Source organism: Dipodomys spectabilis, unplaced genomic scaffold, assembly GCF_019054845.1.
Source record: "Dipodomys spectabilis isolate Male_0828 unplaced genomic scaffold, ASM1905484v1 ptg000121l, whole genome shotgun sequence".
NCBI classification, from domain to species: Eukaryota; Metazoa; Chordata; class Mammalia; order Rodentia; family Heteromyidae; genus Dipodomys; species Dipodomys spectabilis.
In genome coordinates, this window is record NW_024870798.1 from 6726657 (window position 1) to 6750061 (window position 23405).

Sequence of the window (23405 nt, forward strand, 5' to 3'; positions counted from 1 at the left end):
TGTCATGGGGAGCAGAGATTGTGACCTCACCATACCTAGCCTGCCAGCTCTGCGTAGAGAGGATTCTCAGCACCTGCACTGGTCTCTGCGAGATTCAGAAACCCAAGATGTCTCGAGGATCCTTCCTCTGCAACATGAAACTTGGGGGCCAGATGTGGTGGGCCATCCTGGCTGGCCCCAGGGGTGGGAGAGTAGGCCGCTTGAGCCTGGCCTTCAGCTCATGGCACCCTCATTCACTCCTGAGTGGGGAATTGAGTGCCACAGAGCTGGTCAGCCTCTGGCCAGAGATCTTTGAGAAGATAGGCATCCCAGAGGCCCCAGAATCCAGCGAGTGCACCATGGATCATGTCTTCAGAGCCAAAACAGTTAAGTTCCTTGGCACCAAGAGGGTGGGAAGAGGGAGGAGGGAGAACTGTGGGAGAGCTACATCAGGCTTTGCCCCACCCACCAGGATGCTTACATGAATGGAATGGGACTATTCTGTAGTATTTTTGTAGACAGATGCCCATTTATTTAGCCAACAAAGAGTTACAGTGTGTGCCAGGTTCCGGAGGGGTCATAGACAATGAGAGTTTCCGGTGCTGGTTCCACAGCACATGAAGAAACCTTGGTTTGAGCTGGATGCTGGTGCTTCATGCCTGTCATCCTAGCTACATAGGAGGCTGTGATGGGAGGATTGATGCTTGAGGCCCAGGCAGGAAAGCCTGTAAGACTCTTATCTCCAACTAACTACCAAAAAGGAAACACCAGAAGTGGATATGTGGCTCAAGCCATAGTCTGTTGGCCTTGAGTAAAAAGGCTCAGGGACAGCACCTAGGCTCCGAGTTCAAGGCCCAGGAGTGAGAGAAAGGAAGGAAAGAGAGAAAGAGGAGGGAAGTCCGGATGGTGAAAAAGAGGAAAGGAAGGAAGAAGGGAGAACATGTGAGCCTTGGTTTGGAGTCCCTGGATCAAGGGAGCCAACCATTCACAATCTATGTGGGGACAATTTCAGAGCCTAAAGCCAGTATGTAGGACCAAGCTACTGACACCTCAGCAACTTTCTGACATCCAGGAGGTGTGTAGTATCCGACTGCAGAGGGAAGCAGCCTCGGGTAGACACTAGGAATCAGGGCAGGTCACCAGGTTTCAATCATCCCTGGTGCCAATGAGTTTATTTTCTGGTCAGATAAGTCCAAGGGCTAGGGAGGTATTGGTGTGAGGGAGTGTTGGGGGGAGGCAAGGGATAAGCAGGAAGATGAAGAGGGAGGACGATCACATGTCAGGAGTGTCAGGAGATTGGAGCCATGATTTCAACTGACATCCTAGACCAAAAGTCATAGAGCCTTTGACCCAGCCACACTGCTATTAAGAGTCCTGGCACATTGGGTTCACCATTGACCACCTGGCTATCGTCCACTGCAGGATGCCTGTGCAGTACATCCTTGGGGACTGGGACTTTCCAGGGCTCAATCTGAAGTTGACACCCCCCCACCTGTTCTTTCCTCCACCAGAGACAGAAGTAAGCTGGCCACTAGCACAGGACATCCAGGGAATGAGGGTGGGAGTAAGGACCCTTGTTGCCCCAGACTTCCTCTAGCAGGCGCTAGGACCCCGTGATTGCCATTCTCAGAGGCAGAGATGGGTCTCTTTGCTGGCTCAGCCTTTAGTCTAGATGGCAGATCTGGGATTCAGAGAGGTCAGACTGAAGGTGGGGCAGGTTTGGATAGAGGCTGGTGGGAAAACCAGAGGCACTGATCTCTGAGCAGGGTTGCTTCTTTGAGGACACTCACAACCCAGGAACATTCCTGGGATAGATCAGCCCTTTTCTCCTTCCTGAGAGGGACCTGGAGCCCTTAAATCTGTGTCCCTTGGCCGAGAAATCCTTTCATTCCCACATCCTGTGGTTGGATAACTAGACCTCACCTCCCTACCCAGTGTAGAGGCAGGACAGTGAGAGATCTTGAGTCTTTGATAAGGCCAGGGGATCCTGAATATGTGATTGTACTTGAACATCCTAAACTGGTGCATGGTACGTACCATCTAAGATTACCATGATGTAGGACATAGAATCTAGAGAATCAGAGCAGGATGGGGTCTGTTCTGGGAGTCTTGAGTATTATGGGTGAGCTTTCAGCTCCTGTATGCCCACTTGCTTCCCTTTCGTGGGTGGGTCTTTGTTAGAAAAAGCTTGAAACTAGGGACTGGGTCCTATCCCTTGTCATTTATACTCAAAGCTAGCACTCTACCATTTGAGCCACAGCTCCACTTCCAACAGGTTTGGGTATTCATAATTGGAGATAAAGAGTTCTCATGGACTTTGTTGCCAAGGGTGTCATCCAACTGCAGTCCTCAGATCTCAGTCTCCTGAGGGGATAGGATGACAGGCATGGGAAAGTATCTTTGTCCGGGTGACACTAGCTCATGACTGTCATCCTAGGTACTCAGGAGGTGAGATCTGAGGATCAGGGGTCAAAGCCAGCCTGGGCAGGAAAAACCCTGAAGCTCTTATCTCCAACGAACAGCCAGAAAAGCAGAAGTGGTGTTGTGTTGTGGCTTAAGTAGTAGAGTGTTTGCCTTGAGTTGAAATGCTCAGGGACAGCACCCAGGCCTAGGGTTCAAGCCCCACAACTGAAAAAAGAAAGAAAGCAAAGCATATTTGCCTGCAAAAGATGGTCCAGCTGTGGGAGGGAAGAAGAGGGGGGTGCTGTGTTTGGGAGACAAGGTGCTCATCCCACTGTACAGACATTTCTAAGAACTCCCCAAATTTACCCCAGCTTGAAGCCACAGCTTCAAGAGGACGTGTCTTGTGGCAGGCAGGGAGTGGGCGAATGGGTGCAGGGGTAGGATTGCTGTGTCTGTATTCTCTCCAATAAAGGATGGATTTGGATGCTTGGTGACAAAGTCTGAAGTGAAGGGTTGCAAGAAGTTTGTGGCCTTATGAGATGGTTTTCCTCTGGGTATGTGAAGGTGGCTGAAACCAGAAGTCGCCAGTGGCTCACAACTGTCATCCTAGCTACTCAAAAGGCTGAGATGTGAAGACCATGTTTCAGAGCCAGCTTCGGAAGAAAAATCTGTGAGACTTGATGTCCAATGGACCACCAAACAACAGGAAGTGGTGCTGTGGCTTAAGTGGGAGCGTTCTCACCTTCAGCTGAAAAGCTGACGGACAGTGACCTGGCCCAGAGTTCAAACTCCAAGAACAACAACAAAAAAAGAAGTGAAGAAGTGGCTAAGTTTTCTGCATAGCAGTGTGTACGATATGAAATGCTATGCTGGTCTATGAGACATTCCAGATAAGTGAGAAGCTCAGTGTTTTTTCTACAGTGGGTCTGAGGTCGGTAGTGCCACCTTCTTGGGGGTAGGATGTGATCCTAATGGAATGAGTTCATGGTTCTATGCTCAGGGACTGCTGAACCCTTGGGCTATCTGTGTGTGTGTGTGTGTGTGTGTGTGTGTGTGTGTGTGGGTGGGTGGGTGGGTGGGTGGGTGTTTGTGTCTGTGTCTGTGTCTGTGTCTGTGTCTCTATCTGTGTGTGTTTGTAGGTAGAAGTGGGCCTTGAACTCAGGGCATAGGTGTTGTTCCTGACCTTCTGAGTTCAAAGCTAGTGCTCTGACACTTGAGCCACAGGTCAATCTCTATCTATTTGGTAGTTCACTGTAGATAAGAGCCTCAGAGCCTTTCCTGCATGGGCTGACTTTGATCTATGATCCTCAAACCACAACCTCCTGAGTAGGTAGGATGACAGACAAGAACCACTTGTGCCAGATTTGTGTGTGTATGTGTGTGTGTGTGTGTGTGTGTGTGTGTGTGTGTGTGTGTGTGTGTGTGTGTGTGTGTGTGTAGAAGTGGGTTGTAACAAGGAGCGCTGGACCCTTTCCTAACTTCTAACTGCTATCTTTGGGGGGTGCATGGATGTTGTGTCTTAGGTTTGGGGCCTGGAAGGCTGAAATGCTTAAATTATAAGACCGAGAGATCTGTATTCCCTAGAGCTGTCTACTACCTTGTCCCTGGTTGGTGGCAGAGGGAGCTTGGGAGGACCTGGGGATGGGACCCACAGGGGGTGGCTCCTCAGTGGGACAGAGAGCATGGCCAGCACTTAGTCAGGATGCCAAATCTGTTAGTATGGAGCTCACTGGATGGGTCAGACTCTGGGTCTTCTCATCATGAGGTCTGATGTGTGAGGCCAGCCCAATTTTAGATCTTGACCTATGATCCTCAGATCTCAGCCTCCTGAGTAGCTAGGATTATAGACATGAGCCTCTGGCACAGGGCCTCTGATTCTTTTTGGTATATTAACGTTTGAACTCAAGGCCTTAGGCTTGCCAGTCAGGTATTCTACCATGAAAGCCAAGCCTTTCTGTCTTGGGCATTTCTGAGATCGAGACTCAATATATGCTCAGGCTGGGCTGGATCACGATCCTCCTGTGACAGGTGTTGGCCACCATGACTGGTTCTCTATGCTAGAAAGGCTAGAAAGGTAGCACCACTCTTAGTCATCAGTTTAGATGGATTGTCCCAAACTCTTAGTCCACAGCAGCTGATTCTTGACCACAGTTGAAGCTCTGGGCCTTGACCATAGGACCTCAGTGTCCTCCTGGGACAGTTGTGAGGAAACAGGGGATCAATATAGGGGGATCACTGGAGCAGGGCCAGGCATAGAAAGAGTGGTCGCCAGATATGGTTCTTGGAAATTCTGTGAGCATATGACAGGAAGATACCCTGTAAGGGCTCAGATGAGGCCTGTTATTTATAGTGCAACAGGTATGGGATTATGAAAGAAAATATGGCTCTCTTTCATCCTTACCCTATCCCCATGAGGAAGTGGATCCTTCACTGTGTTCAGTTTTGCAGCTGGGGAAAATGAGGCATGAAGAAGCTGGGTGACCTATTCATGACCCCCAGTTCAGAGGAAGCTCAGCCTGACTTCTTTGCCATGCTCCCTATGACAATGGCTGCTATTCAGTCCACTTGTTGTGGTGGAAAGTCCACTTCTTGTCAGTCCTGGGGCTTGAACTCTGGGCCTGGGAGCTGTCCCCAAGCTCCTCAGTTCAAGGCAGGTGCTCTAACACTTGATCCCTCAGCAGCACTTCTGGATTTCTGGTGGCTCTTTGGAGATAAGAGTCTCACAGACCATTCCTGCCTGCGCTGGCTAAAAGCCATGATCCTCATACCTCAGCTTCCTGTACAGCATTATGCCTGTGCCATTGGCATCAGGCATAAGTCCAAATCTGTCTTTCTTCCTTTCTTTTTTTCTTTCTTTCTTCCTTCCTTCCTTTCTTTCTTTCTTTCTTCCTTTCTTCCTTTCTTTCTTTCTTTCTTTCGTTCTTTCTTTCTTTCTTCCTTTCTCTCTCTCTCTCTCTCTCTCTCTCCCTCTCTGTCTCTGTCTCTGTCTCTGTCTCTCTCTTTCAGGAACTGGTTTAATGGGTCCTGGAGGAGGTGGCTCAGTGTCTCCATGTGGCAGGGACCTACGGTGACCCTCTCATTCTGGAGGTAGGCTGTGGATCAGGAGCTGTCTTGCTCAGCCTGTTGAAATGGCTCCCTGAGTTAAGCCCCTCTGTGCCTGGGCTAGAAGTTGACGGTTATTCATTGTCCATCCATCCTCTGAGTACTTCCCCACTACCCTCTGCTAAGACAGTTAAAGGAAAGTGGATGAAGAGGCATCATGTCCAACCACACATCACGATCCTGGGCCTCTGATCCTCACCACCATCTATCTGGCCAGACACCGGTTATAAGAAAATGAATTCACTCTGTCTACTTCACTTTGTTGGGGTGTGTCATTTCAGGGAGGGGGCGGTGTGCAGAGGAAAGAATCCAGACCTGACAGTTCTTGGGGTACATTTGTTCTTGTGACAGAGCCAAGTCATTGCTGTGGATAAGGAAGTAGCCACCATCAAACTGATCAGGAATAATGCTCAAATGTAAGTAGGCAGGCTGTTGAAGTATCAAACCCACCCATGATTACTTCCCACTCACAATAATGGGGATGCAGTGCAGGTGGCCGGCACTGGCCCTAGGGGAATATAAATGGATGGTGGCGTTCACCTGCTAGTGGCTCCCACCCATCATTCTGGCTATTCAGGAGGCTGAGTTCTGATGGTCATGACTAAGGGCCAGCACAGGCAGGAGAGTCTGTGATATTCTTATCTCCCCAAAACTACCTCCCACCATACCAGAAAAAGACAGATATGGTGCTATGGCTCAAGTGGTAGTGCCTCAGCCTTGAGTGAAAGAAGCTCAGGGACGACACCGAGGCCCTGAATCCAAGCCCTAGGACTCACAAAAAATGATAAAATAAATGAATAGTGGGCACCTGTTATCTTACTACCAAAAAGAAAGGATTCAGTCTTCTCTCTGGTAATTGTAGCAAAAGTAAGGGGCTTCCTTTGATGCTCCTCTAAACCTCCCCTTCTCTCCATTAGCTCTACAGGCTTCAGTTTCAGGATAGAATTCAGATCATCCCACTCAATGTGACCTTATGTACCCTCCCCTACCCACCTTCCTTGGGGTGGGGATCCTGGATGTACTCACCACTGGGAGGATGAGGCACTGCAGAGATGGGGGTAGGTATTCCCAAAACTCACACACACACACACACACACACACACACACACACACACACACACACACACACACACACTCACCTAGGCCAAATCAGACTAGCCTTTTCCAAAGGCACTTTATCTCCTTGGATTAACTGACCGAGCAGAGGAACTTGATCCCTTGTAAATGACTATTTTAACTAGGGCTTGCTTGTTGGCACGAGATAAACAAAGAAAGGGCCTGATGCCCATCACCTCTGGCTCAGGTTCACGTCTGACACCTGGCTACTTAGGAGCAAAGATCTGAGGATCAAAGATCAAAGCCAACCATAAGCTGGAAAGCTGGTGAGAATCTACTCTCCATGGAACCACCAAAAAGTTAGAAGTGGAGCTGTGGCTCAAGTTGTGGAGCACCAGCCTTGAGCATAAAACTCAGAGAGACCGCTCCCAGAACATGAGTTCAAGCCCACACACAAAAATGGCTCCATCTTGTCACCCCCAGACTGCCTGGGCCTTAAGTGCCCTCTCATAGAGTGTGATACAGCATCTGTCCTGGGTAGTGTATCAGAGCCTTCAGAAATTGGGTGGGGGAAGCCAGGCCTACTACTTCATCTGCTCTTAACCCACACCAGCTGGAAGGCAGAGCTTGAGAAGGCAGGCACCCTGCAGAGCAGAGAAGATTTTGCTCTGCCAGGGTGATTGGAGCGTGTTTTTTAGAAGTAGCACTTGAAAGGGAGTATTGCTTAACAAGGAGAATGTGACAGGAAGCACAGAGAGCAAAGATGCTGTAGATAAATTACAACATAATTGAGCATGTTTATTTCCAGCCAGGGCTGCTGGTGAGAAACTAAATATTGATGTACAAGACTATCCCGAGACAGGCCTGAGGGTTCACAAAAAAACAGCTATACAGGGTTGGGATTGTGTCTTAGAAGTAGTGGGCTTGCCTAGCACACAGAAAACCCTGGGTTCGATTCCTAGGTCCCACATACACAAAAAAAGCTGGAAGCGGCAACATGGCTCAGGGGGAAGAGTGCTTGCCTCAGTCAAAAGAAGCTCCTAGACAGTGCCCAGGCCCTGAAGTCAAGCCCCAGGAATGTGAAAATAAAATAGCACTCCTATGGACCTTGGTGACAGGTGGTTGGCTATGCCCTGTAGCTCTTAGTTGATCCATCCATGCTTAGTGTCTCCTTCTTTGACAGAGGGGAGCTGGACATTTCATCTGCCCTGGACACCCCTGGAGGTGGTTATCAGCAACACTCCCAACGTCTTCCACCGGGACATGGAGTAGCTGGTCCCAGAAATCCTCAGGTACAAGTTGGATGGGGTGTGGGGGATACAAAGCAGCCCCCAGAAGCCCTAGCAGGTCTGACCTGTCCCAGAGGACCAGTCCATCCAGAGGAGGTAGATGGGAGCTTAGAGAGGAGTAGAGATGTGGAGGGGGCTCTTTAATGCCCATGGCCCTAACCAGATTCCAAGCCTCCCTTTGCTTTTTGTGAGGGAGATAGAAGGGTGTCTAGGTGGTAGTGTATAGAGGAGGACTAGATGGAAATTCTAAAGACTGAGACACCATAACCCTTGTGCTGGTGTCTCACGCCTGTCATTCTGGCTACTCGGGAGGCTGAGATCCAGAGGATCTCGTTTCCCAGCCCAAGCAGGAAAGTCCCATGAAAGTGTCATCCCCAATCTCCAAACAGAAATAGCGCCATGGCTCAAAAGGTACAGAACTGGCCTTGAGCAAAAATCATCATCAGGGACAGTTCCCAAGCCCTGAGTTCAAGCCCTTCAACAACAACAAAAAAAAACAACATTAAAAAAAAAACCAGATAGACACCCCTTGCTTGCAAGTGATGATAAAGCAATGGGGGTACTGTGGTTATGAGACCAGATGCTAGCCTAAGTGTACAGAAATTTCTAAGAACTCTCCAGGGTTGCCCCAGTGTGAAGTAACAGCAGGGTGGGCATTGCCTTACCAACAACTCCAGAGGTCGTGGCCTGTCTTAGGCAGTGAGTGGGCTAATGGGAGCAAGGATGGAAAGGTAGTGTCAATTATATTCTCTCCATCCATGGAAATATAGTTTTGGATGCTGGTGTCAAAGTCTGAAGTGAAGAGTTGCATGTGGTTTGTAGCCTGACAGGTTGAGTTTCACCTGCTATAAGAAGGTAACTGAAGCCGGGTGCTGCCAGTGGCTCACAATTGTCATCCTAGCTATTCAGGAGGCTGAGATCTGAGGCTTGCAGTTCAAAGCCAGCTTGGGCAGGAAAGTCTGTGAGATTTTATCTCCAATGAACCACCAGAAAACCAGAGGTGGTGCTGTGGCTCCAGTGGTAGAGCTCGCACTTTCAGCTGAAGAGCTGAGGGACTGCTTGCAGGCCCATAGTTCAAACCCCTGAGCGACAACCAAAAATAAGGTGGATGAGTTTTCTGCATTGAGTTGTGTACAGTAGGAAATGCCATGCTATGTTATGAGCCATTCCAGACGTGTGAGAGGCTGAGATTTGTCTACAGTTGGTCTGAGGATGGTAGTGCCATCTTCTTGGGGTTTGGGATGTTCCGGTGCTCAGGGACTGATGTGTGTGTGTGTGTGTGTGTCCCTCATCTTTCTCTGTCCCCTTCCTGGGTGCCTTTCTTCTTCTTCCTGACCTCGGATGTTGCCCCTCTTCCATTACAACCTTCCCTTTAGCCTCCTGTCAGGGTCTACAATGAGTCCTAAATTGCCAGAGACCTGCATATTCTAGCTTTTCATTGGGGCCCAAGTCCGGTTGTCCATATCTCTGGCCACCGCCAGGGGATTCTGGGTCAGCAGGGCCGGCTGGCATAGGTTCTCCCTTACATCTAGAGGGGTGGGGTTCAGTCATGGGATGTCTTGTCCTTTTCCTCAGCTGGGTCTCTGGGTGCATGTCCCTACCAGCAGGCTGGCAGTGGAGTGGGGGAAGGGTGGTTGCCAACTTGAGCTTGATAGCTGACTGAAGGCTGCCCAAGCAAGAAGGATCTTGGATTGCATGGGAGGTGAGACCCGGGTGGCTTGGAAGTCTGTTGTTGTCTAGGAAATGTCAATGAACATTATCACAGCAAATCTATTTTCCAGCCCCAGCTGGACCTCTTAGGTCTTCTAGACAATTCCGGATACCCAGAATACAGAGGCACAGAATAAAGATTCAAGGGCCAGGGAACTGGGGGATGAGAGACTGGTATGGCCAGTACCTCAATGTTCTGGGGCATTAGCCTTGACCTGGTTATGCCCTCTTTGCGTAAGTTCACTTCTTAACCCGTGGCTGGCCACACACGGGCCATTTGTGGCAGTGCTATGAAAGTGGCAGGAGCGAAAGTGAGATCTAGGATGACCACAATCTGGATTTATGGTCTGTGCGGGTGGGGATGGCAAAGGGTGTCTATTAAAAAAAAAAGAAAAACATCTCAGAGCTGGAACTCAGGGCCTGGGCACTGTCCCTGAGCTAACACTCTACCACTTGAATCACAGATCACTTTTCACCTTCTTTAGTAGTTAGTGGAGAGAAGAGTCTCATGGACTTTCCTGCTTGGGCTGGCTTCAAGCTGCCATTCTAAGAGCTCAGCCTCTTGAGTCGCTGGGATTGCTGATATGAGCAATTGGCTCCTGTTAAGGATGATAGTGGATGCATCTGCTTGCATTCGTGTTTGCGTGCATGCGTGCATGTGTGTGTGCATATGTGTGTGTGTTTACTAGGACTTGAACTCAGAGCCTAGGTGATATCCTTTAGCTTGTTTGCACAAGGTTAGTGCTGTACCACTTGAACTAGGGTAGCTCTGCTTCCCAGCTTTTGGTGATTCATTGGAAAGAAGAGTCTGCCTAGGCTAGATTTGAATCTTGATTGATCCTCAGGTGTCAGCATTGAGTAGCTAGGATTATAGGCATGAGCCACTGGCAGCCAGTTGCAAGAATATCTCTTCATACGCTCTTCTGTTCTAACAGCTGTCTACTTGCCCTGGCCTAGATCTCTGACCTCCACTTCAGCTCCCAGCATCCCCTGACTGTGTGGAGAACATAAAGCTCAAACCTGATCCCATTTCTTTGTCCTCATGGGAGGGTATGTTTCTTCTGTAGCCTGGGGAAGGAGGGTAACTGTAGATGGGTGCTCAGCTGGGGGAGGGGTAGTCTGTTTTAGCCAAGAAGGAAAGTGTGGCCAGATGCTAATAGCTCATGCCCTCCTATTCCAAGCTCCTCAGGAGTCTGAGATCTGAGGATTGCCATTCAGAGGCAGACCAGCTAGAAAAGTCTGTGAGACTCTCTTCTGCAACTAGCCACCGAAAAGCTGGAAGAATAGCTGTGGCTCAAGTGGTAGAGTGCTAGTCCTGAAAGAAAAAGGTGAGGGACAGTGTCCAGGCTCTGAGTTCAAGCCCTAGTACCAAGATGTGTGCACGTATGTGCAAGCATACATACACATACAGACATACACACACACAGACACAGACACACACAGACACAGACACACACACACACACACACACACACACACACACACACACACACACACACACAGAAAAAGGTGGTAATGATGAGCTCAGCTAGAAAACTGGGGGCAGTCCTGAGGCATAGTCATAGTAAACTCTCAAGGCAGATCAAGTAGTTTCTCCCTAAGTCATTCTTGGGCTGAGGGGTCTATGTCATGGCAGTAAGTTCCATGGAACCTGCCCCTCCATCCATTCACGGGGCCTCAGGACCAAGGGAAGGACACTATGGATGCTGGTTTGTAGTCGGCCCACGATTGCCACATGCACTGGCGAGGAAAGTAAGGCTCCGAGCCCTGTGACTCCTGGGATAGAGACTGCTACCAGCAGCAGCCTGCTGGCTGTGGATACCTGAGACTACAAGTCTTTCATGAGCCCAACTCAACACCCGCCCAAGGTGTGCCTGACAGATTCACATTCTTGTGATACTCGAGTGAGTGGGCATTACCTGCTGTGCCATCTTGCAGCTCTGCCCCTCCTGGCCCAGAACCATGGTCTGAAATGTCGATTTATTGCTCAGATCTACAATGCAGCCATGACAGGTGCCATTCTGATGAACAGATTAATGACTTCCATGCTCCAAGGCTCGAACCTTCTCTGATACTGTAGCTTGCTCTGTAGGCAAAGGCCTCCAAAGAGGCTAGTCTCAAGATTTGTAGGATACCTAGACATTGGGAGAGCCTCAGTGGCTCACTGGAAAGTACTCTGCCTAGAGCCACAGAGTGAGGTCCAAGCAGGCCAGGTGTTGGTCATGGGACTTGAACTCTGGGCCTGGGGGCTGTCCCCCAGCTGTTCGCTTACCACTTGAGCCACAGCACCACTTCTGGTTTCCTGGAGGTTCCTTGAAAATAAGAGTCTCCTAGACCTTCCTGCCTGGGCTGGCTTTGAACCATGATCCTCACATCTCAGCCTCCTGAGGAGCTAGGAGGACAGGTGTGAGCCACCAGTGCCCGGCTGATCTGGCCTTTCACCACAGTAGACTAGGAGCTTCTGAAAGCTTTTCTTTATTTTTTTAGGTGCAAGTACTGGGGCTTGAACTCAGGGGTTAGGCTCTGGTCTCTTAATTTTTTTCCTCAAGGTTAGCACTCTGCCACTGGTGCCACAGCTCCATTTCTGGCTTTTGATAGTTCATCATCAAGAAGAGTCTCACTAATTTTCCTCCCCTGAGCTGGCTTGACCCACGATCTCTAACTCAGTCTCCTGAGTAGCTAGGATTTACAGGGGTTGAGCCACTGGTGGCATTGGGCTAGAAGCTTTTCTTAAGCAAGTGTTCTTCCCTGCCTTTGCCCTGACTCCTACATGCAAAGGAGGTCTGACGGTCAGGAGCTGTGAAAAATAAGCTTCCAGCCACAGGAAATGTCTGGGGTCTCTGGTAAAAAGCCAACTAATCTTCCCCCTGGGCCCCATTCTGGGACCCCACCCTCTGCCCTACCTGTGACTCAGGTACAAACCTTGACCCAGCCTTGAATGTCCTCCCAGACTTGTCTGAAGCCACAAAACCTTCATTCCACCCACACCCATCTGCTCTACACCTCAGGACCTTTGCCCATGCTGTACCTTCTGCCTGAGGCTCTCTGTCCTGAATCCACATCTTAGAACTCCTGTGGAATTTTGGCATTGGTTATATCACCTCGTGGAGCAAGTCTTTCCTTCCCTTCTCCCTCTTTTTTTTAATATTGAGTTTCTAGAGATGGGACTTGTGCAGACCGACTGGCAAATGCTCTATCTTGTTGTGTGTGTGTGAGTGTGTGTGTGTGTGTGAGTGTGTGTGTGTGTGTGTGTGTGTGTGTGTGTGTGTGTGTGTGTGTGCATGTGTGTGCCAGTACTGGGGTTTGAATTCATGGCCTGGACGCTATCCAGTCCCTGAGATTTTGTGCTCAAGGCTAGCGCTCTACTACTTGAACCACAGCTCTACTTCTGGCTTTTTGGGTATTTAATTAGAGAAAAGTTTCTCATATAGACTTTCTTGCTTCCAATTGAGATCCTCAGATCTCAGCCTCCTGAGTAGCTAAGATTACAGGGGTGAGCCACCAGCACCTGTCCTCTACTCTACCTCTTATCTATAACTTCAGCCCTCCTCTGAGTCCCAGAGCAAAATATCACACCAGGATGACTTTTTTCTTTTTGACAGTCTTGGGGATTGACCTCAGGGCTCCACATACCCCTGAGCTTCATTTGCTCAAGGCTATCACTCTATCACTTAAGATACCATACCACTTTTGGCTTTTTCTGTTTCTGTGGTACTGAGCAATTGAACCCAGGGTTTGTGCATGCGGGCTAGGTAAGCACTCTACCACTAAGCCACAATCTCAGCCTAAGGCTCCCTTCTAACGGGAGTTATGAGGGTGGGGTTTATTGGCTTACCCCCTTTGGTGTAGAAATCTCTATTTCATATCTTTGCCATTATTTGGGACCAGCCTTTGACTCGGCAATGAAGAATGATAAATGAGTGATAGCCACAGGCCCCAGAAGTCTAGGCTCACATCCTACAGAAGGATAGAGAATATGGAGCCAGAACCTTTGACAACTCTTACAGCCTAGGAACTGTGCTTTCCCTGGAGGCAGTGGCTGGCTGTATGGTGTCCCAATGGGACACCTCGGCCAGAACATAAGACTTCAGTTCTTAAATGGCAGAGAAGGATGCTTTGTTCATGTTGCCCACTCAGACTTTGTATTCTCTGGGGGCTTGTCCCAGCTTGCCCAGGTTGGGGGGCTGGGCATGGGCAACCTGCTGAATACCCATTGTCCATACACAGATACATGGAGTTATTGTCTCCTTTTTTTATTTTTGGCAGGTCCAGGGTTGTACTATGAGCCTAGGCTCTGTCCCTGAGCACCTTGTGCTCGAGAGTAGTGTTCTACCCTTGACCCACAGCCCTATGCATGGGGTTTTTTTTTCCTGTGATCTCTTAGAAAGAAGAGTGTCATGGACTTTCACACCCTGGCTGAATTCAAATAGCCATTCTCTACATCTTGGCCTCCTGAGGAGCTAGGATTACAGACAGGAGCCACTGGCACCTTGCTTACTTTTCTTCTTTTTATTTTTTTAAATCGTAACAATCTGAAATCTTCACGGTGTCATTCCAATGGTTTGCATTCTAATTAAACGACCCAGGCCTGGAGTTTGAATGCTAGGACTGCCATCCACAAATGGAGGGAGAGCCAGACAAACTCATTCCTGTTCATGTGAATGCTTATGGAGTGTTTTGAAAGGAACAATAAATGTGCAGTGGATTCATTACCCTATTTTAAATGACCACACAAAAATTATTGGATTTATGTCTTCCATTCTAACACCATGGTATAATTAAAGATATTGATTAATTTTTAATTAATGCTTTTACAAGTATTCAACCCGGATACTTCATTAAATGGAGGCAAATTTTAATAACTAATAATTGGTAATAACTTATAATTTAATATCCTCACAGTCCCACTCTCTGTATATGTATATATATGTGTATATGTTTATAACTATCTTTCTATCTACTTCAATCTACACATTTATCAATGTATATATATATATATATATACATTGATAATATATATAATAATAATGGTAATAGTGTATATATATACATTGATAAATAAATATATATATATATATATATATATATATGGGGCACTACTGTGGCTTGATCACAGGTCCTCAGAACTTCCTGGCAGCTCAGTTTGCAGGAGACTGGTCTGCTAAGACTGTGACCCTATTTATGGTTTGGGCATTGTAGGTTGTGAGATGAAATCATAGCATGGCCAAAAATTTATTCGTGGAGTAAGAAGCCAATTTTGACACATTATTTACCTTCTCTGTGAAAGTCCTTGGTCTCAGTATGATGTATAATCCATATGCAACTATATCCTATGTGATATGATTTAATAAAAGAAATGTGACATGTGTATATACTAAATACTAAATAAATAAGGGTAATAAATGTCATATGCATTAACCCATGTATGTAAATAGATCTCATATATTAATATTACTTTTTCCAGTGCTGGTGCTTCAATTCAAGCCCTGGGAACTGGTCTGAATTTCTCATCTTCAAGGACAGTGAGCCTTTCCTCTTCACCCTGACCCTGAGTTCACATCCCAGGCCTACTAGAAAAATGGTGCAAATACCAAACCAGTGTCTTATTATTATTGTTATTGTTGTTGTTGTTATTATTTTGGCCAAGCACGGGGCTTGAACTCAGGTCTTGACATCTCTGCCACAGCTGGTGGTGGCATCCTAGGACCCGAGTTCAAATCTCGGGGTGGCAAAAAAATAAAAAAAAACTGTAAAAGAGAAGCATAAAACTGAGAAGTTCAAGGAGGTAGTTTTACTTTTTTTTCCCTTGTATTGTGACCACCCTGGGTCTAAATGACAATGCCCAAAAAGTGTACATTATCTTGCATTGCTGATGTTTGGCGGGGTATTAGGGAAGCCATAGCCAAAACCAGCAACTTAGGCCTGGAGGTCGAATCCCAGGACTGCCACTAATGAATGAAGATTCTCAGAAACCTATTCCCATATATATCCATAGGAATGGAATGTTATAAAAGTAACAATTAAATTAGTAGTTAGCATACGATATTATAAAATTATACACAATTATACCATATTGACTAATTTTCAATTAATACTTTATTATGTATTCAATCATGATACTTAAAAAAGGAAGGGATAATTTAATTGCCAATAATCGGTAGTAATATTGTATATGCAAATTCATAATATACAGACATCTCTCTCTTGTTTTATACATATGCATCTATTTGTCTATCTACCAATCTATACATTTATCTGTTCATACAATTGTCACTCCTGAGGCTTAATGATATAATGTTCGCCTAGTAAGTACAAAGCCCTGTGTTTGATTCCTTTCTACTGTGTACACAAAAAAATCCAGAAGTCGTGCTGTCACCCAAGCAGTCGAGCACTAGCTTTGAGCATAAAAACTTAGGGAATGTGTCTAGACCCTTACTCTAGACTGGCACCAAAAAAAAAAAATGATAGAATGTTCTGACTGTAATGATGTAAGTATTGGACTACAAATACCTCATTACAAGTATAGGACTACAAATACCTCATCACAGAGCAAGCTGGGAGTCTGGTGCTGACAGCTGCAATCTAACCTGACAAAATGTCCCATGATACTAATATCTTATATTCACCACTTAGAAAATTGAAGTGGAAGCTGGGCATCGGTGACTCACGCCTGTCATCCTAGCTACTCAGGAGGCTGAGAGATGACGATCATGGTGCAAAGCCAGCCTGGGCAGGAGATTCCTTGAGCTGAAGAGCTCAGAGACAGCACGGATGCCCAGACTTGAACTCCTCCAACTTACAAGAAAGAAGGAAACCTGAAGTGGAGTGCTGGGACCTTGTGTTAGGGGTAGAGTGTTTTGCATGTTTGAATCCTTAGTACCACATCCCTAGAAAAAAAGTCTGAAGTGGCTCTCTGGCTCAAGTGGTAGAGTGCTATCCTTGAACAGGTGAAACAGGTACAATGCTCATGTCCTGAATTCAAGCTCTAGGACTAGTTTATGCACACACACACACACACACACACACGCAGAGAGAGAGAGAGAGAGAGAGAGAGAGAGAGAGAGAGAGAGCAGAAGTGAAGTTGTGACACAAAATGGTAAAGCACATGAATTCTGCTCTGAGCTCATGGTCATCACCCTGGCCCTGTGTTCAACCCCAAAACCTAGCCACCCAGGGCCTGACTAGGAGAGGACAAAGGTTTCAACACCTGATAAGCTGCAGCAGACCTAGATGACAGGAAGCATTGTGATTTTGCACAAGTGCTTAGATTTAGCAAACATCCAGAATCGTAGGGAGGCACCACCATTGCAAATTAGGAATCTTTTCATTAGGTTCAGCTCCCTAGTTGTCTGCCAGAAGGACTCTTGAATTAATTGTAGCAGTTTGTCCCAACATTGGAACATAGTCTCACAAAGACAAGACAAGTGCAGGGAACTTGGCCTGCCACAGGAGGTGGCACAAATGAAGACTTCCTGTCAAAACAGAGCACTTGGGAGAGAGTTAGATTGGGGTACAAAGAGGCCTTTTTCTCCTGGCCTTCAGAGCCCATCCACACTTATCCTCACTAATTGCCCAGGATAAATTGTTACATAGCTGTACAGGAGTCAAGCTTTTTGTCTGCCTGTTCCAACAGTGAGGCAGACTTCCTCCAGCAGGCTGGGGTGTGCAGAAACCCACAGGATACAATGGGAACAGTGAAGGGAACCCCGGAACATACACTGTCTTGAAAACACTGTCTGTGCTATGAAATCATTCTATTCAAAGCAAATTTCCTAGCTGTGTGCCTTTCTTCATAGCGACCTTGGATGTTCACCGATAGAAATACGTTCATACACACACAGACACATGGAATTAATGGCTCTTTTTTGTGGCTTTTTAATGGCTTTTTTAATGGCTTTTTTTAAGCTTGAACTGTGAGCCTAGACATTGTCACTGAGCCCCTTTTGCTGAAGGAAGCACTTTATTGTCTTAAACCATGATTACCCTAGGCTGGGGTACAGCATTTACACCCACAAATGATCCGGGGATCCTAGGACCCGAGTTCAACTCCCAACAACTGGCAAAAATACATCAAACCAAAAAAAAACCAAAAAAAGGAGGAAGAAAAAACCAAGAAGTTTTACACAACCATTTTATCTCTTTTTTCTTGGCACTGTGACCATCCTGGGTCTCAATGACTCAGCTGGAAAATTGTATGTCACCTTGCATGGCCTAAGGCTCCTGGGCTGTCAGTGAAGCCTGAGCCCCACAGAGACACCTGGGCCCTGAGTTCCATGATCCTGGGACTGCCACCTCCACACGGCTGAAGATCCTAGGACACTCGTTTCTATCTATAGGAACACTAATAGAATGTTTGACAAATACTAATTTAATTACTAATTAGCTAGTCTTTCTAGTATAAGATTGTATGCAATAAATATGTCATTGATTAATTTAACTAGTACCTTATTAAGTCTTCTACCATGAGTAATTAATGGAGGCATAGTTTTAGAACAAATAATTGGTAGCAATAGAATATATAAAAATAAGATATAGAGAGACATCAATTTATATAGTTATACACATATGTAAATACACACACACAGCAATCTACACATCTATCTGTTTATATATTGGCCACTCCTAGGCCTTGATCACAGGTCCTCAAATTTGCTCACCAACTTCACTTGCATCAGACTGTTGTGCTAACATTAACCCATTCATGAAGTACGCCTTCTAGGCCTGGAGTACAAATCACAGAACTGCCAAAAACTTAATCCTGGTGGAAGAAGCCAATTGTCTCACTTGTTTTCCTTATCGGCGAAAGTCCTGGATTTCAGGAATGATGTATAATACATAGGCAAATCTATGTCCAATGTAATATGATGTAAAAAATGTTATATGTGTAATCATACTCATTAAATTCATAAAGATAAATAAAATGCAAAATAAAATGAATAACTACACTAACCACAATATGCAGTAAACGTGCATGTAAATATAAATCATGTTTTTAAAATGTATACGAATATTATTTTTTTTTGAGTGCTATGACTTGAACTCAGGCCCTGAGAACAGGCTTGACTTACTTGTCCTCTAGCACCGTGAGCTTCCCCTTCCCCCACAATGCTGCAGATTTACCCAGACCCTGAGTTCAAATCCCAGGCCTGGCAGAAAAAGTGGCGTGAATTCCAGGCCAAGGATCCTCAATGATTTTAAAATATTTTTAATATATTTATTTATTTATTCATTTATTTTTGTTTTGTCAAGCTCAGGGCTTGAACTCAGGTAGTGGCAACTCTGCCTCAGCTTTGATCACTTTAGGCTGGGATGTAGCCACTGTACCCACAGGTGAACCGGAGTTCCTGGGTCCAAAAGACTGACAGGAAAAAAAAAATGAAAAGACAGATAAAAATCCGGCAACTTGCAGATGGCTCCAGTTTTACATTTGCTTTTTTTGCAAGGTAACCATCCTGGATTTGAATGACATGGCTAAAAATTGTTTGTAACCTGGCGTTTCTGAAGGTTGGCGGGCTACCAGGGAAGCCATAGGCCAACTCGGCAACATAAGCCCTGTGTTAGAAGCCCATTCCTGTCCCTTACCAATGGAGGGAAATCCAAAAAGTCTCTTTCCTATTCATAGGAATACTGATGGAAGGTTGTGAATGTCAAAGTTGAATTAGTTGTTCCTGAAAGATACTACTATTAAACAGAGTGATTTTAGGAGGTCGATGGATTTTAATGAATATTTTTGACACATTAAAATAATACTTTTAATTCCATGGATGGAATAGTTTCAAGACAGAGGTTGATTCAATTAAAAATTCATTAAGGATGGAAACAGTCATATTAATTACATGGAGGCATAATAAATACCCAAGTGTTGGTAAGAATGTAGTCTATATAACTGAAGAATATAGAAACCTTTGACCCTCTATAAAGATCTATATTTATTTGTTTTGTTTTTTTTTCAGGGCTTTTTTGTTAGAATATGCTACAGAGGAGTTACAATTACATGGTCAAGATAAGGAGTACATTTTGTACCAAGCATTGTTGCCTCCTCTTTGTTTCCTCTTCCCATGCCTTCACATACTACCCCCTTCCCCCCACCAGGTCCCCCCCCCCGTACCAAAGTTTTAAAGTTCGTTTTTCGACATAACGAATTGTACATCTCATTGTTGCAATGGGTCCACCTGTATCATTTTTCCTCCACAAATTATACCAACATCAAATACAGCGAAAGCAGGGGTGATACCATGGGGTACAGACATACAATGCAACATAGAAATCATCTTATAAATATGTTAGAAACAATTGCATGAAAGGAAACAAAACAAAAAAAAACATTTGAATACTTATCTTGGGGTTCATTCCCCTAACATCAACTTCATTTGACCTTTTCTGCTTGACTCAGACATATACCAGTTATTGCATATACGGGAACCATGGTACCTATGTTTCTTTGGGCGTGGCTTACTTCACTTAATATAATTTTTTCCAAGTCTTTTTTTCTTTGAAATTGCTCAGTGTCAGGTAGGATGTATAATTCGGGTGCAAATCTATATACTATGTAATAGGATGTCATAAAGGTAAGAAATATCATAGGTGGAATAATTGTCACTACAATAAATGAAAAACAATAATAAGTGATTGAAAAATAAATGATTGAATTAGTAGTGAATCATTCTGGGATAAAATTAGATGGAATAATTATAGGAGGTAGATTAAGTTTAATTAATATTTTATTAATCATTTACAGAATAAAAATTACATAGAGATATGATTAAATACCTAATAATTGATAGTAACACATGATGCATAATTTAACTATATATAGACAGCTGTCTCATTCTATAAAATATGTAATTATATGTATGTATGTATGTATATATATGATAAACAATAACAGGATATTGAGTAATTATTAATTAATGATTTATTAATTATTCAACTGGAACACATCATTAAATGGAGACATAATTTAATACCTAATAATTGCTAGTAATATTATTTATAATTTAATAATATACAGACATCGCTGTGTGTATATAATATTTATATAGAGCAATCTCTAAGTATACCTTGTTCACTCCTGGTTTCGGTGGTTGAGTACTCACCTAGCAAGCACCAAGCCCTTGGTTCGATTCCTCAGTGCCACATAAACAGAATACCGGGAAGTTCTGAGGTCTTTCAATCAATTGAGTGCTAGCCTGGAGCACAAATTCTTAGGGACAGTGTCTAAGCCCCTACTCAAGTCCCAGGACTGCTGCCACAAAAGCTAGGAGTCTGGTGCTGACAGCTGCCACCTAACCTGACTTAGCCAGATGTAAACACTGCAACCCAGCTCCATGGAACCAGACACAACTGGCTCACCCCCATCATCCTAGCTGCTCAGGGGCTTTAATACCCAGTCCTGGCAGGAATTCTGTGAGACTCTTTAAAATGTGGCTCCAAGTGGTAGAGCTCTAGCCTTGAACAAATGTTATTAAAGTAAAATCTCCATGTTTTGAGTTCAAGCCATATGCTTAATCCCCCCCGCAAAAAAACCCACCACTATAAACCATTAGATGTGAACTTGTGTGGTTTGTGAAATGTTCCTCAAAGAATGGTGATAGTGATGAAAGCACACTAATTCAAATAACAGCTTGTGGAATAGAGCTATGTGCGGAGTCCTTCATAAGGTGCTCTGTGCTGAGTCCTGCACATGGTGCTATGTACTAAGTCATTCACAGGGTGCAGTGTGCTGAGTCCTGCATTGGGTGCTCTATGCTGGGTCTTTCATAGGATGCTGCCTGTTGAGTCATGAAAAGAGTGCTATGTGCTGTGTCCTTCACAGGTGCATTCTTTCATTGGGTCCTTGTAAAAGCTATACACGGAGATGATTATGCAGACAAGAATATTGAGGCTCAGATATGTCCCCATGGCAGGGACAAAATTATGTATTACTGAAGACTAGTGAGTTGTCTCTTTCAGACAATTTTTTTTCTTTCTGTTTTTTTACAGTCATGAACCTTGAGCTCGGGGCCTAGGCGCTGACCCTTACCTCTTGGGCACATGCCTAGCACTCCACCACATGGAGCCAAGGACCCCCTTGCAGCAGAGTGCCACTTGGGGTCGATAGCTGAGGTCTGTCATCCAGGCTTCTCAAGAAGCTGAGATGTGAGGATCTGAGTTTCAAACTATCCCAGACAGAAAAGGTCCCATGAGACTATTATCTCCAATTCACCACTAAGAAACCTGAAGTTGAAGCTGGGTGCTTGTCGCTCATGCCTGTCATACTAGCTACTCAGGAGAATGAGATCTGAGTATCATGGTTCAAATCTAGCCTGGGGAGGAAAGTCTTTGAGACACTTAGCTCCAATGGACCACCAGAAAACATGAAGTGGCGCTTTGGCTCAAGTGGTAAGGCACAAGACTTGAGCTGAAGAGCTCAGGGACAGCACCCAGGCCCAGACTTCAACTTCTACAACTAACAACAACAAAAAAGACAGAAGCAAACTAACAAACCTGAAGTAGAGGGCTGGGAATGTGCCTTAGGGGTAGAGTGCTTTGCATCTATGAAACCCTGGACTTTATTTCTCAGGACCACAACACTAGAAAAAGGCTGCAGTGGCTCTGTGGCTCAATTGGGAGAGGGCTATCCTTGTACAAGAGAAACTAGGTACAGTGCTGAGTTCCAGCTCCTGGACTGGCATATGCGCACTCACACAGACACATACACACACACACACACACACACACACACACACACGAACACACACACACACACAGACCAGAAGTGAAGTTGTGACACAAAATGTTAAAGCATTGGTTTTCTGCACTGAGCTCATGGCCAGCACCCAGGCCCTGTGTTCACCCAAAATCTAGCCACACGGCCTAGCTAGGAGAGGTCAAAAGTTTCAATATCTGATGAGCTTCACCAGCCCTAGATGACAGGAAGCTTTGAGATATCCGACATGTGCTTGGATTTCCCAAACTTCCAGAAACCTAGGAGAGGCATCATAGGCATCATGGCATCATCTCCAACAATGAAACATTTCATTAGGTTCAGTGCCCTAGTTGTCTGCCAGAAGGACTCCTGAATTATATTGATCACTGTATCTGAACACAGGAATATAGTCTCACAAAGGCAGGATAAGTGCACAGGACTTGGCCTGCCATGGGAGGTGGCACAAATGAAGGCTTCCTGTCAAAACAGGGCACTGGGGAGAGAGATCGCTTGGGATACAAAGAAGCCTTTTTCTCTTGGCCTTCAAAGTCTGCCCACACTCATCATCACTAACTGACGCAGATGGAGTTGTTTGTTAAACAGCTGAACAGGAGTGAGGCCATTGTCTGCATATCCAGACAATGAGAGAGACTTCTTCCAGCAGGCCTGGGATGCAGAGAAACCCTCAGGCTACAATAGGAACAATGAGGTGAGCCCCGGAACATGCACTGTCATGAAAGCAATCTCTGTGTTATGAAATCATTGAATTGAAAACAAATTTTCTGGATTGGTGCAATTCATAATAGTTACTCTGGAGATTCACCTACAGGAATACATCCATATACACAGAGACATGGAGGTACAGGCTCTTTTCAAAAGGCAGGTCCTGGGGTTGATCTATGAGCCTATGCATTGTCCCTGAGCTCCTTTTGCTCAAGGGTATTGCATTAACATTGAATCACAGCCCCACTTCTGGGTTTTTCTGTGATCTCTTAGAAATAACAGTGGCATGGACTTTCCTATGCTGGCTGGATTCAAACTCAGATTCTGTACATCTCAGCCTCCTGAGTCAGCCACCACTGGCTCTTGCCATTCTTTTCTTCTTCATTTTTTAATCTGTACAATCTGGCTTCTAAACAGGGTCATTCCAGTGGTTTGAATGTATAAGTAAGCTATTC